An 11512-nucleotide genomic window follows, 5' to 3' on the forward strand; every position below is an offset into this window, starting at 1 on the left:
ATTAGTACTCAATTTATGATTTAGGGACTGGTGACTGTTTTTCCTGTCTGTGGAACGAGACAGACGTTGCATTCACTGCTAATGAGTTTGCGACATGTTTATATGAGTTTCACGAATAAAAAAGATCATTTTTATACAATGACCGTGATCTCTAATGACTCCACTTATCAAAACTGTAACCGTGTGTTAGCCACAGCTCTGAGATTGTTTTGCATCAAAAATGAAACGATTTTGGTGTAAAAAATCTTGGAGCGGGGTTTCACGCAGATGAGGTGGATAGCGTACATGCGACAGTTGAAAGACAACTGCAGAATGCTCACGTCTATTCACCTCTTGATTACATGCAATTGATAAGGTCAGCAAGAAGGAAGCCACGTACCTATCAAGTTAAGTACTTGAAATTTCAATTCTTCAAATACTTTGAAACATTTGGCACAGAAGAGATTAAAATATTAACCCTGGAGCTGGGGAAAAAGTCACAGACATTTGTGCCTTAAAATAGTGTCCTTTTGGGTCAATTCATTTCTAATTTAATTTTCCAGAGGATTGGGTAAATCTCAAATTAGGGCGTGGGGATCAACTCCCTTCCAGTAATAAATAGTTTTTTAATGAATATTTCAATTGTGAGTTATTATCTGTTACACAATTCACTTTAATAAATCAATCTGAAATGAATTTAAAGATATTTTGCAATTCTATATCAAGTGTTTCAAGCACCGACGATACTTGTTCCCATGCTAAATAGTTCAACTGGGGTCTCCCTCTTGATCCCTTATTTTGGGTGTTCAAAAGAGGGAGGGGGGGGGGGGGGGGTTCGCAGCTTCTAAGGACAATATCATTGTAAAACGTCTGTCATTTACTTTCCATCGTCCAATAGAATAATTTCCTCAAGAACTTTCTTCTATTCTTTAAGCTTCCTGTGAGAGTTAGACCGTACTTTTATAATCCACTGTGTCGACTGACTATTGAGGTAGGGTTTGTACAGATCGGATACGTAAAGTGATAATAAAACACTCCACTTATATAGCGATTATCCACGAATACCCTAAGCGCTTCACGATTTACTCCGCCCGGTTGAAAACAGACACAGAACACAATGGAAATGACACAACGTTATGTGGGCGTCTTACAATTATTCGGATAAAGACGGAGCTGTCCTTATGGCCAGGTACTCATTTACACCTATGTCGAATGGAGTAATATGTGTAACGTGCCTTAATTGAGGACACAACACCCGGCAAAGACAAACACAAATGGGAACCCATCGGCTCATTCAGCACGTCTGTGGAAGCTTGAACTTCATTTCAGACGAGACTCACTGACCACCAGCTAGGTTCCACAATTCTAAAAAATTGATTGATTCCCCACTGGTCACTTAGTTTTTTAAAGATATAAATCGAAAAACGAAAGTATTGCGAGTTGGAATAACCAGTCTTACAATGTCCATACGTATTGCAAGATGCAATAACCCACGCACAATCCATCCAAGTCCCGTGCGAAGGTGTGGTTGTTGTTGTTCTTGATGATGTCTTCATGTTGATGACGATGCTGTTGTTGTTGGTGCTGTTAAAAAAAAAACAACAATGCACTATCTTTGAGTTGATTTGTCATGAAAGCAAGTTTCGGTGACAATTTATAAAACTACATTCATTTCTTACCAATTCCCTATCCCGACTGCCAAAGGCCTTTTCAAAGACTACAATTGAGATATATTGATATTGGTCTGGACTTCCATTCAATAGATTGATCTATATTCTGTTGGTAACAACAAGAGATGAAGTTTGTAGAAAGGCGCCAGAAGACAATAGATAATAAAACATTTTCGCGGAGGTGATGGGGGTTTGAACCCGCTGCCTTACTGGTACGACATCTCCGCCTGGCCGTTGAGAGCCTGACTCTACCGTAGGAGCTATCCACGATCCAAAAAAAATCGTATCTAACTCAGGTCATTCCAAGAGCTCTCTTTCACCGACTACTGTAGATTGCGGGTCTAACACACAAAATCTCCGCGAATTTAGTTGGTACGACAACTCCGCCTGGCCGGTGAGAGCGTGATTCTACTGTACGAGCTATCCACGATCCCAATATATATATATATATATATATATATATATATATATATATATATATATATATATATACATATATATATATATATATATATATATATATATATATATTCTGTTTCTATATTCTGTTGTACTCTTACAGAAACAGGTATAAGAATTTTGGCCAGAAATCTCGTCCTTTCAATATTTATTGATTACATTAAATTATATTGACAAAAGCTTTCAAACCTGGGACTTCTTTCGTTTTCAGAGTACTGTAGTACTATATCCCGTTTTATTTTGGACTCGCCATAGAATAATTATGTATAAGATAAAGACTAAAAAAAACACGTTGGAACATTTTTGTCTCCCGTAATCACATGAAGTTAGATATCGTTGTTTGATTTGGTTGCATTTTCTGATAATTTTTTGTTTGAGTTAGTGTTCTAGTTTAATATTCCCTTTTATATTTCAGAGGTTTTGTTTTTGTTTTGTTTATTTCTCTATTTTTCTCTGCGTGTGTGTATCGGGGGTCGGGGCGGGGGGGGGGGGGGGTTCACAGTGAATGAAATCCTTATTTCCATTTTCCCTAGAATATTGGATATATTTTCCGTCATTAAACATTCTCGATTATACACCTGTTATGCTGTAATTATTAATTGGTAGTTTATAATATATATATATATATATATATATAATATATATATATATATATATATATATATAGGCACACATATGCACCTCCATTCCACACACACACATATACACACACCCCTTCCACATACACATACTCACACACATAAAACATACACCCCCTCCTACACACACATACTCACATAATAGGTGAATGATGTGACAATAGAAATTATTAAGAGCAATAATAGTTTCAATGTTGAATAATCATTTGATAAGTAATATTTAACTGTGCGGTTTTCATGGTCTTTGATTTTAAACCCTAAACATACAATTGGGGCATTGACGTCATCAAGCATTCAACAGTTGGTTCCAAGTAAACACCAGGCGACTTGCGTGGGTTTCGAAAAACTGCAACAGTTAACACATTAGTTATTAATATTCATTGAAAACTCTATTTCATATTGCATCGATAATATACAGTAGTTTTTTCCAGTTTAATTGCACATAACTTGGTCTTTATATATCCAGTAGATGTGACATATTTTTTTAATCCGGGGTTTTAAAAAAATGAAAAAAAGAAATGTGTTTGTTGTTGTTGTTGTTGTTGCTGTTGTGGTTGTTGTTTTTCTTGATGATGTCTTCGTGTTGATGACGATGCTGTTGTTGTTGGTGTTGTTTAAAAAAAAACAACAATGCACTATCTTTGAGTTGCTCTCTCATGAAAGCAAGTTTCGGTGACAGGTTATAAATCTACGTTCATTTCTTACCAATTCCCTATCCCGACAGCCAAAGGCCTTTTTAAAGACTACAATTGAGATATATTGATATTGGTCTGGACTTCCATTCAATAGATTGATCTATATTCTGTTGGTAAGAACAAGAGATAAAGTGTGGAGAAAAGCGCCAGAAGACAATAGATAATAAAACATTTTCGCGGCGGTGATGGGGGTTTGAACCCGCGACCTTATTGGTACGACATCTCCGCCTGGCCGGTGAGAGCGTGACTCTACCGTAGGAGCTATCCACGATATATATAAATATAAATATAATATATATATATATATATATATATATATATTATCTTATATTCTGTTTCTATATTCTGTTGTGCTCTCACAGAAACATGTATTAGAATTTTGGCCAGAAAACTCGTCCTTTAAATATTTATTGATTACATTAAATCATATTGACAAAAGCTTTCAAACCTGGGACTTCTTTCATTTTCAGACTACGGTAGTACTATATCCCGTTTTATTTTAGACTCGCCATAGAATAACAACTATGTATAAGATCAAGACTAAGAAAAAACATTGTAACATCTTTTTTCTCCCGTAATCACATGAAGTTAGATATCGTTGTTTGATTTTTTTTTTGCATTTTCTGATAATGTTTGGTCTGAGTTAGTGTTCTTGTTTAATTTTCATCTTTATTTTTTAGAGGATTTTTGTTGTTATTTATTTCTCTATTTGTGTGTGTGTGTGGGGGGGGGGGGGGTTCACAAAGAAAAAAATCCATATTTCCATTTTCCGTGCAATAATGAATATTATTTCTATGTCATAAATAATTCTCGATTATACACCTGTTATACTGTAATTATTAATTGGTAGTTTATACATACACACACACACACACACACACATGTATATTTATATATATATATATGTGTGTGTGTGTGTGTGTGTATATGTGTGTGCATGTGTGTGTGTGTCCAATAAAACGATGTCTTAACCCTATCATTGTGAAATAAAATCTCTTCTATTTATAATTTTCTGTTTTAACGACTTTGTTATAGGCACAAACCCAAGACCTTTTCACCAATTATTAAATAAGCAGGGATACACATCGGGCTTTATCATGAAAAGCTCAAGTCGCATCGCCATTGCTATTCTATTTGAAAATGAAATAATAAATTACGATGCTCATATTAACAGGATCGAACCCCGATTGTAAAGAGATGTACATTTTATATTCAATGACGCATGTTTGCTTTAGGTCTGTTAATTGTTTGTTTGGATTAGCGAAAGTCCAAACATAGAGATGTGCTCACTCTCTATTTAAATTGCCATGTCCGATGTGATGCTCATTCTATTCATTGGATTGGTAAGTGAACGCATCTCTCTCCAGCTCTGAAATCAGTCATTCGTTGAATAAGGTAAGAGAACATTTTTAAAAACAATTTAATTTTCAATTTTCATTTGTAATTTTATTCTTCATCTTGTAATGTACGACTATTTTCCTCTGTCCATTGTTGTAATGTCTGATTTTGAAATCTCACACTGCACTTGGTAAACTACGAATTCTTTAGTGATATCGACGTGCACGTATTTGAAGGTTGGGTTACCGAATGCGATTATGGGTTTGATTTAACATTGTTTTAGTAGACACCATATAACCTTGGTGTGGGCGTATCTCCATGATAACAAGGAGACCACAACATGTGGGTTATCAGACCTGCGAATAAGTACACATAATGGAAAACTTACAGAATGTTTGAACAAAAAAAAAAAAAATACGTGGCATCATGTAGGGTCTTGATTTTCTGATCTTACATTTTTGGTCAATGTTATTCTTCAGTTTGCTAGCAACCTAAAGTCTCAAAGAATTAATATTGCTGCTGCTGATGATGATGATGATGATGATGATGATGGTGATGATGATGATGATGATGATGATGATGATGATGGTGATGACGATGCCGATGATGATGATGATAACGATGATGACGATGATAATACAAACGTGTTTATATATTTACATATTTAAGTAGAGCACTTTTCATTAAACATGCTCCAAATGCTTTATAATCTCTAGTCAGCAGCAACACGTAAAATATAGGATAAAAAATAAAACGTTTTTGGCAGGGTTACAAATTTTATATATACAACGCAGTTAACGGCCAGGTACTCATTTTACACCTGGTTACGGTGCGAGAAAAAATGTAAAGAGGCTTTTCTAAAGACTCAACAACGCGCCACTCAGTAAGGCACTCTCCTGTCTAAAGGAGAGTATCATAACTCTACACCACATAACCTTAGTTATGATAATGGTGATGAGGATGATAACCAAACGGTTGATAAATGTAAAGATATGAACAAAAGTAGATGTTATAATATGATATTATGTCTTCAAAAGCCATGAGTTTAGAGACGAACGATCAACTGGGAAATCCCTCACTTCTACACCTTGAGTTGTAATGGGCAATGGATTCATAATTGATACTCTTATTTCACTCTTATTTTTAAAAAAATTCATGACAATATCAATTACATGTATGATTCGTTCCAACACCCCGCAGCAAACCCTCACTTGCATCTTGTGAAGTCTTTTGGGCCAGTTAATACGTCAACCATCATCTTTGGAAACAATAATTAAACAAGAAATCAATATGAAATTCTTTGCAATTCTGGTGAGTTAAAAATACATTTCTTAATTTCTTTACAGTTCTAATCTGATTAAAGAATCACGACCACTACATAATGTTAAGTTGGATTAAAACTCAATCCGGAAAGTGTATTAAAATAAGAGTGATCAATTGACCTTCATCTCTATTTAGGAAAAAAATGCCTTTCTTCAATGAAGCACAACACACTTAACCAAACTATCGTGTATTGCGTTTCAATTTTATTTCTGGGTATCTTTGTCATACAGATATAATATTATTTTGAGTCGGGTGTTAAATTTTATTCTAAATTACCTGATATAATCCATCATATGGAAACTTTCTAAATGAATACTAATAATAATAATAAATAATATAATAATAATAATAATAATAATAATAATAATAATAATAATAATAATAATAATAATAATAATAATAATAATAATAGTAATAATAATAATATTAATAGTCATATTGTATTTTCGTTAAATGTATTGAATAATGAGGGGCATAACCAGTACAATACATTAACATATGTCATTAATTGTTTCCCTTGGATAACGTCACTCCATCTCTTTTTTTCTACAATTTTGTCAATGGTTATCGTCTGATTTCTGAAATGTTTACCAAATTAAACAAGTTTTTTTGGTATTCTTGAATATACACGGTAATCAGTAACATAAATGACTGACCATCGTTCAAACATTCGTCCATGTACAAGTTTGATTTGAGTTTACGTTAAAATTATTAATGATCATTTAATCAGATGAATTAAATGTTCTTTCAGTTTTATGTATCTTTGAAATGAAATTGTCCATATTCACAAATCAACAAGTTTTTAAATTAAAAAAAAAAAAACTTTCACAGAGTAAAGCACAAAATATACTCATTTAATGATGGTAAGTATACCATCATTAATTGAGTCTCTTTGTGCTTTAGACATGATGTTTATCATTGGACATGGTCTCTTTCTTTTTTTTTCTTCTTAGTCTGAATAAAGATGAATGACATAATACTTGCTAGAGTAACAGAATAAAGATGAATGACATTTTCATTTCTAGAGTATCAGAATAAAGATGAAAATGATTTCTAGAATACAAAATAAAGAAGACAGACTTAATGATAAACAGATTTCTAGAATAATGATGAATAATCATTGGATGGACCATGAAATCAGCCAATAGCTACTTGCCAGAGATGATGTCTATGTGATAAGATGCTTATTTCTGAATGGGCTCATCTGTTAACCAGTTTATTACTCTACCCTGGAAAAATTGTATCTTAAAATTTAGCCAGAGAATTCGCCAAAATTTCTTCAAATCTTGATCGATTTAAATAACCCTCATATGGGCAAAGACTTTCAACCCTGGGACTTCGCGAGTCCGCAAGGAATCCAAGGTTTGAGAGCTTTTGAGTAGACGAGGGTCAATATTTGAAGGATGAGTTTACTGGCCAAATTGTGAAAAATGCATTTTTACCGGGTATTGTAGGTAACTGGTTAATAATGACACATTTGATTGGTAGATTTTCAAACTTTATGTCGCAGTCCGTGCTAACAAAAACAGCTACTGGGAATCACAGTTTTTCAATTGCATCCTGATTCCTAGCATACCCATTCCTGCATCTTTTTTTTTTCACAAAGCGCTGGTTGTGGGGTTGGTGGTGGTGGTGATATTGATGATGGTGATGGTGATTTGTAACGATGGTTACCTTGGTGTCGATGTTGATGGTGATGGTGATGGTAATGATGGTCACGATGATGTCGATGGTGATGGTGATGGTGGTAACGATGGTCACCATGGTGTCGATCGTGATGGCCACACCGCGCAGCGGAAGTAGATCCACTCAGTACCTTTCGGGTATTAATAAAAACAGAACCACTGGGCCACGCTGTCCCCAATTGCACAAACAGGGAACAGATCGAGATTCCATAACGTACTATTATTGTGCATGGTCTCATCCCGACAAAAGCACAGATCCACACTAAGAGGAACACAATCAAATGTTTACAAGTCATGTGTTCAAAATAGGAAAAAAATAAATATTTCATAACAGAGAGATGATTTTCGAGGAAAAAAAATATATTATCTCCCAAAACTATAACCATACAGTTTACTGCTACCCTCCCAGCCAAGAACTCCGGTCAGGGTCAGGACAAAACCAAGTAATCGCATCCCGAGACAAAGAAATAAATCAATTGGAGAATATAATATATAAGGGGATAGAAAACACAGTAAATATCTACCTGTTCACCATGGGAGGTCAGTAACCCCACCCAGGTGATGGCAACGATAGTTACAATGGTGGCACTGGTAATGGTGATGGTGTTGGTAACGATTTCCTCATTGGTGATGGCAATTGTGATTGTAACAATACCGAAGTGACAGATTTAGATATCCATATCATTAACCTTCTCTCTAATTGTTAAGACAACCATTCATCATTTGGGTCAATATGAATAGGTTTTACCACTGATTCAATCACATGAAATTATACACTCTCCCTCCATTTATGGATCGACTTAAATGATTTGGTAAAATAGTGAATGCACTCTGTGAAAACTCAGTGTAAAATTAAAATTGGTTAATGAAAATAAAAGTATTCACAAAGAAAAAAACGTTATTTCATAATTTTAAAATTGATCCTTTTACCTACAGGCATTTGCTTGCATTCTTTCCCTGGCCTTCGATAATACAAGTGGGTTTCCAAAAACTGTAGTAAGTGACATGAGTATACGTAAATCAATCCTAATTTGGTGGTCTTAATATTCAACTTAAAATAGCATGTGAAATAGTAGGATCAAACACTTGCATAAACAAGGCAACAAGAATAAATGCTAGTGAAATATTTCTCTTCAGATGTAAAATGAGTAGCTCTTCAGAACCATTAGATCCACGGAGTCGGAATTTATCCAGGATTATATTGCGTGAACGGGCAATGGCAATTGCCTGATATCTTTAGGATAGGACGTAAGTAAATCGCAAAGTACTTCGCTAAGTCTGACCAAAACATTCTAGAGTTTTTACATAGCGCAATATCCACTAAATGTGCTCAAAGCGTTCTACAAAGGGTCAATGACCAACAGCAACACGTAACATGCAGAAAGAGACATGACGCCTGGTTGGTGATATAACAATTTTTCCCGACAGAGACATAGTTGTTGACGGTCAGGTACTCATTTTGCACCTGAGTACGATGAGAGAATGTGAGTGAAGAGTCTTTTCCAAGGACACAACTATGCGTCGAGCGAGGTTCGAACCCAGGAAATTCCGATCCAAAAGTGAGTGTCATACCACAAGAACCCAGAACAGGTTACCCAGCCAATATTCGGTGGAAGGGGAGGGAGGAAGCCGGAAAAAAATGTCGACTGCACTTGGGATCGCTCTTGGTCTCTTTGCATGTAAAGCGAGTGTTCTACCAACTTATGTATAGTGAACATACACACAATCTCTTACCAACTATCTCAAAAGAATACAATTCAGATAATATTAGAAGGGTGTTTGCCCGTGGTGAATTCACACAGATCTTGAAAAAGAGCACAAGCCAGAGAATATAAAAATAGAAATGTGCAGCTGGTCCTCATATTGGATTATTTAATGACAAACTACCAAAATAGTTACGCGTTTAAAGTGATATCAAGTTTTACAAGAATACTTGCAGAATTTTAAAAAGCTAAAGTGTAAGAATAGTAAATTTTAACACTACAAGAAACGCATTTTTATCTGAATAATACAAACAAGATGTAATCAAATTAATCAAAGGCCATAGCTATTGGTCAGGACTGACGAGCGGGCATTCAATAGTTACCATTGCGCGCTGGCGTCTATTCGATAATACTGATAGATGTACGTTGGTATTCGTCTACGCCTGTTTCTCAGTGTTTGATTACTCAATTTGGTTACTCTAATATTCTTTGATAATCATAATACATCTGAGTGATGGTAATCTTCCGCAGATCAGCAGAAGTCCTGAATTTTATGATTTTCACAGAAATTTTCAGGTGTTGCAAATATTTTCATCTGAAAACAATCAGGCTGCTTAGATGTTGACCTGCAGGAAAACCACAATCATGTCTTATATTAATTTTGTTGTTTGAATGTCCAAGACTGTATTGGGGACTCCATTTACTGGGACGATTCCTTTGGAACAGATTTGTTTCTATATAAAATGGCATGCCCTATCCATTTCCCGCCGTTTAATTTGGACGGCCCGCCGGTCAATGTGGACCAAGTTTGACAATGACCCTCCCTATAGAAGAGCTTTTTTGTTGTCATCAATTATTTAAAACTTGGTCCAGAAGATGTTCGGTCGTACATAGGTATGAGCAGTGGAATTTACCTAAACAATAATCATAATAATTAGAGTGAACGGTATCCTCAACTATATGGGTCTTGGCGCTTTACATCAACACAAAACAGTATCAAAGAAAATACATGACATCCAAAAAAGAACTGTTTTCAAGGATATCTTGAGCACAGACAATGATTTGGACGAAACATCTGTGTAGTGGTGTTTCATACAGACGGACCAAAATGAGAAAAGACCCTGTTTCCGCCTTTGTACGAATGCGTGGGATAGCGAAAAGGGGAGTATCATTGGAGGAACGCAAAGACAGGGTTGTTGAATAATTCTTCAGGAGTTTTGTAATGTAGGGAGGGGATGTGTTTTCTAGATGGCAATTAACTGAGACACATGCTTTGTAATTTACCCTTTTCTCATCAGTGTCATTATACATACATGCTTACATACATACATTCATACATACATATATACATGTTCATGTTGTAATACTAATAATTTACTGTTCACTTAATTCTGCAGAATACTACACCAACGCCCGACGTAAGTACATGGTTAATCCAGTGAAAACAAATTAATGCTAAGCATCAATAAAATGATAATTTGCATAGCAATTTCTTTGAGAGTTTTTTTGTGTAACTTTATAGTAATTGATATACGGTGTTACGTCATCTGATTTTATCAAATTCAAATTCAAATTCAAAGGTTATTTTTTTTTTGGCAATTGCGAATATAATTCATACATGAAAATAATATTTCCAATAAACAAATCAACTAACTAATAAAATCACTGAAGGAAAGCAAAGAATAGTAGTGATAATAATAATAATACAGTTCACTCCGGATAATCGCGAAAATGTTGCGATTAACCGAAGTTGCAATTAATCGAAGCTAAGTGCCTGTTCTATTATTGCAACGTTTTACACATTACAGATAAACACAAACCAGATGTTGTGAACATTGTTCTTACTCCACCACAAACTGAGCAATATGATTGAGTTTAAGAAAAGACATGACAGCCCTGTATAGATTTGTCAAGCAAAAGCAGCTTTGATGCAAGTCGACGTCTTATTCAGATTAGATTCACTTTCATTCTTAGAATTTCTATTGTTCTTAACATTTGTAAGAGTCAAATAGTTTAACCTTG

General features: G+C 34.9%; 1 long non-coding RNA gene across 1 annotated transcript in view; it reads left to right on the forward strand.

The window, feature by feature from the left end:
• Positions 1-4743: 4743 nt before the first annotated feature.
• The window catches only part of LOC144975723 (uncharacterized), an 11449-nt gene continuing 4680 nt past the window's right edge, over positions 4744-11512 (forward strand). The window contains exons 1-4 of the long non-coding RNA XR_013645974.1: positions 4744-4836; positions 5980-6090; positions 8724-8783; positions 10888-10908. This is a non-coding gene — a long non-coding RNA (uncharacterized LOC144975723). The remainder of the gene's footprint in view (positions 4837-5979; positions 6091-8723; positions 8784-10887; positions 10909-11512) is intronic.

Source organism: Berghia stephanieae, chromosome 6 (assembly GCF_034508935.2).
Source record: "Berghia stephanieae isolate SIO BIC M18660-M18661 chromosome 6, UCSD_Bste_1.3, whole genome shotgun sequence".
NCBI classification, from domain to species: Eukaryota; Metazoa; Mollusca; class Gastropoda; order Nudibranchia; family Aeolidiidae; genus Berghia; species Berghia stephanieae.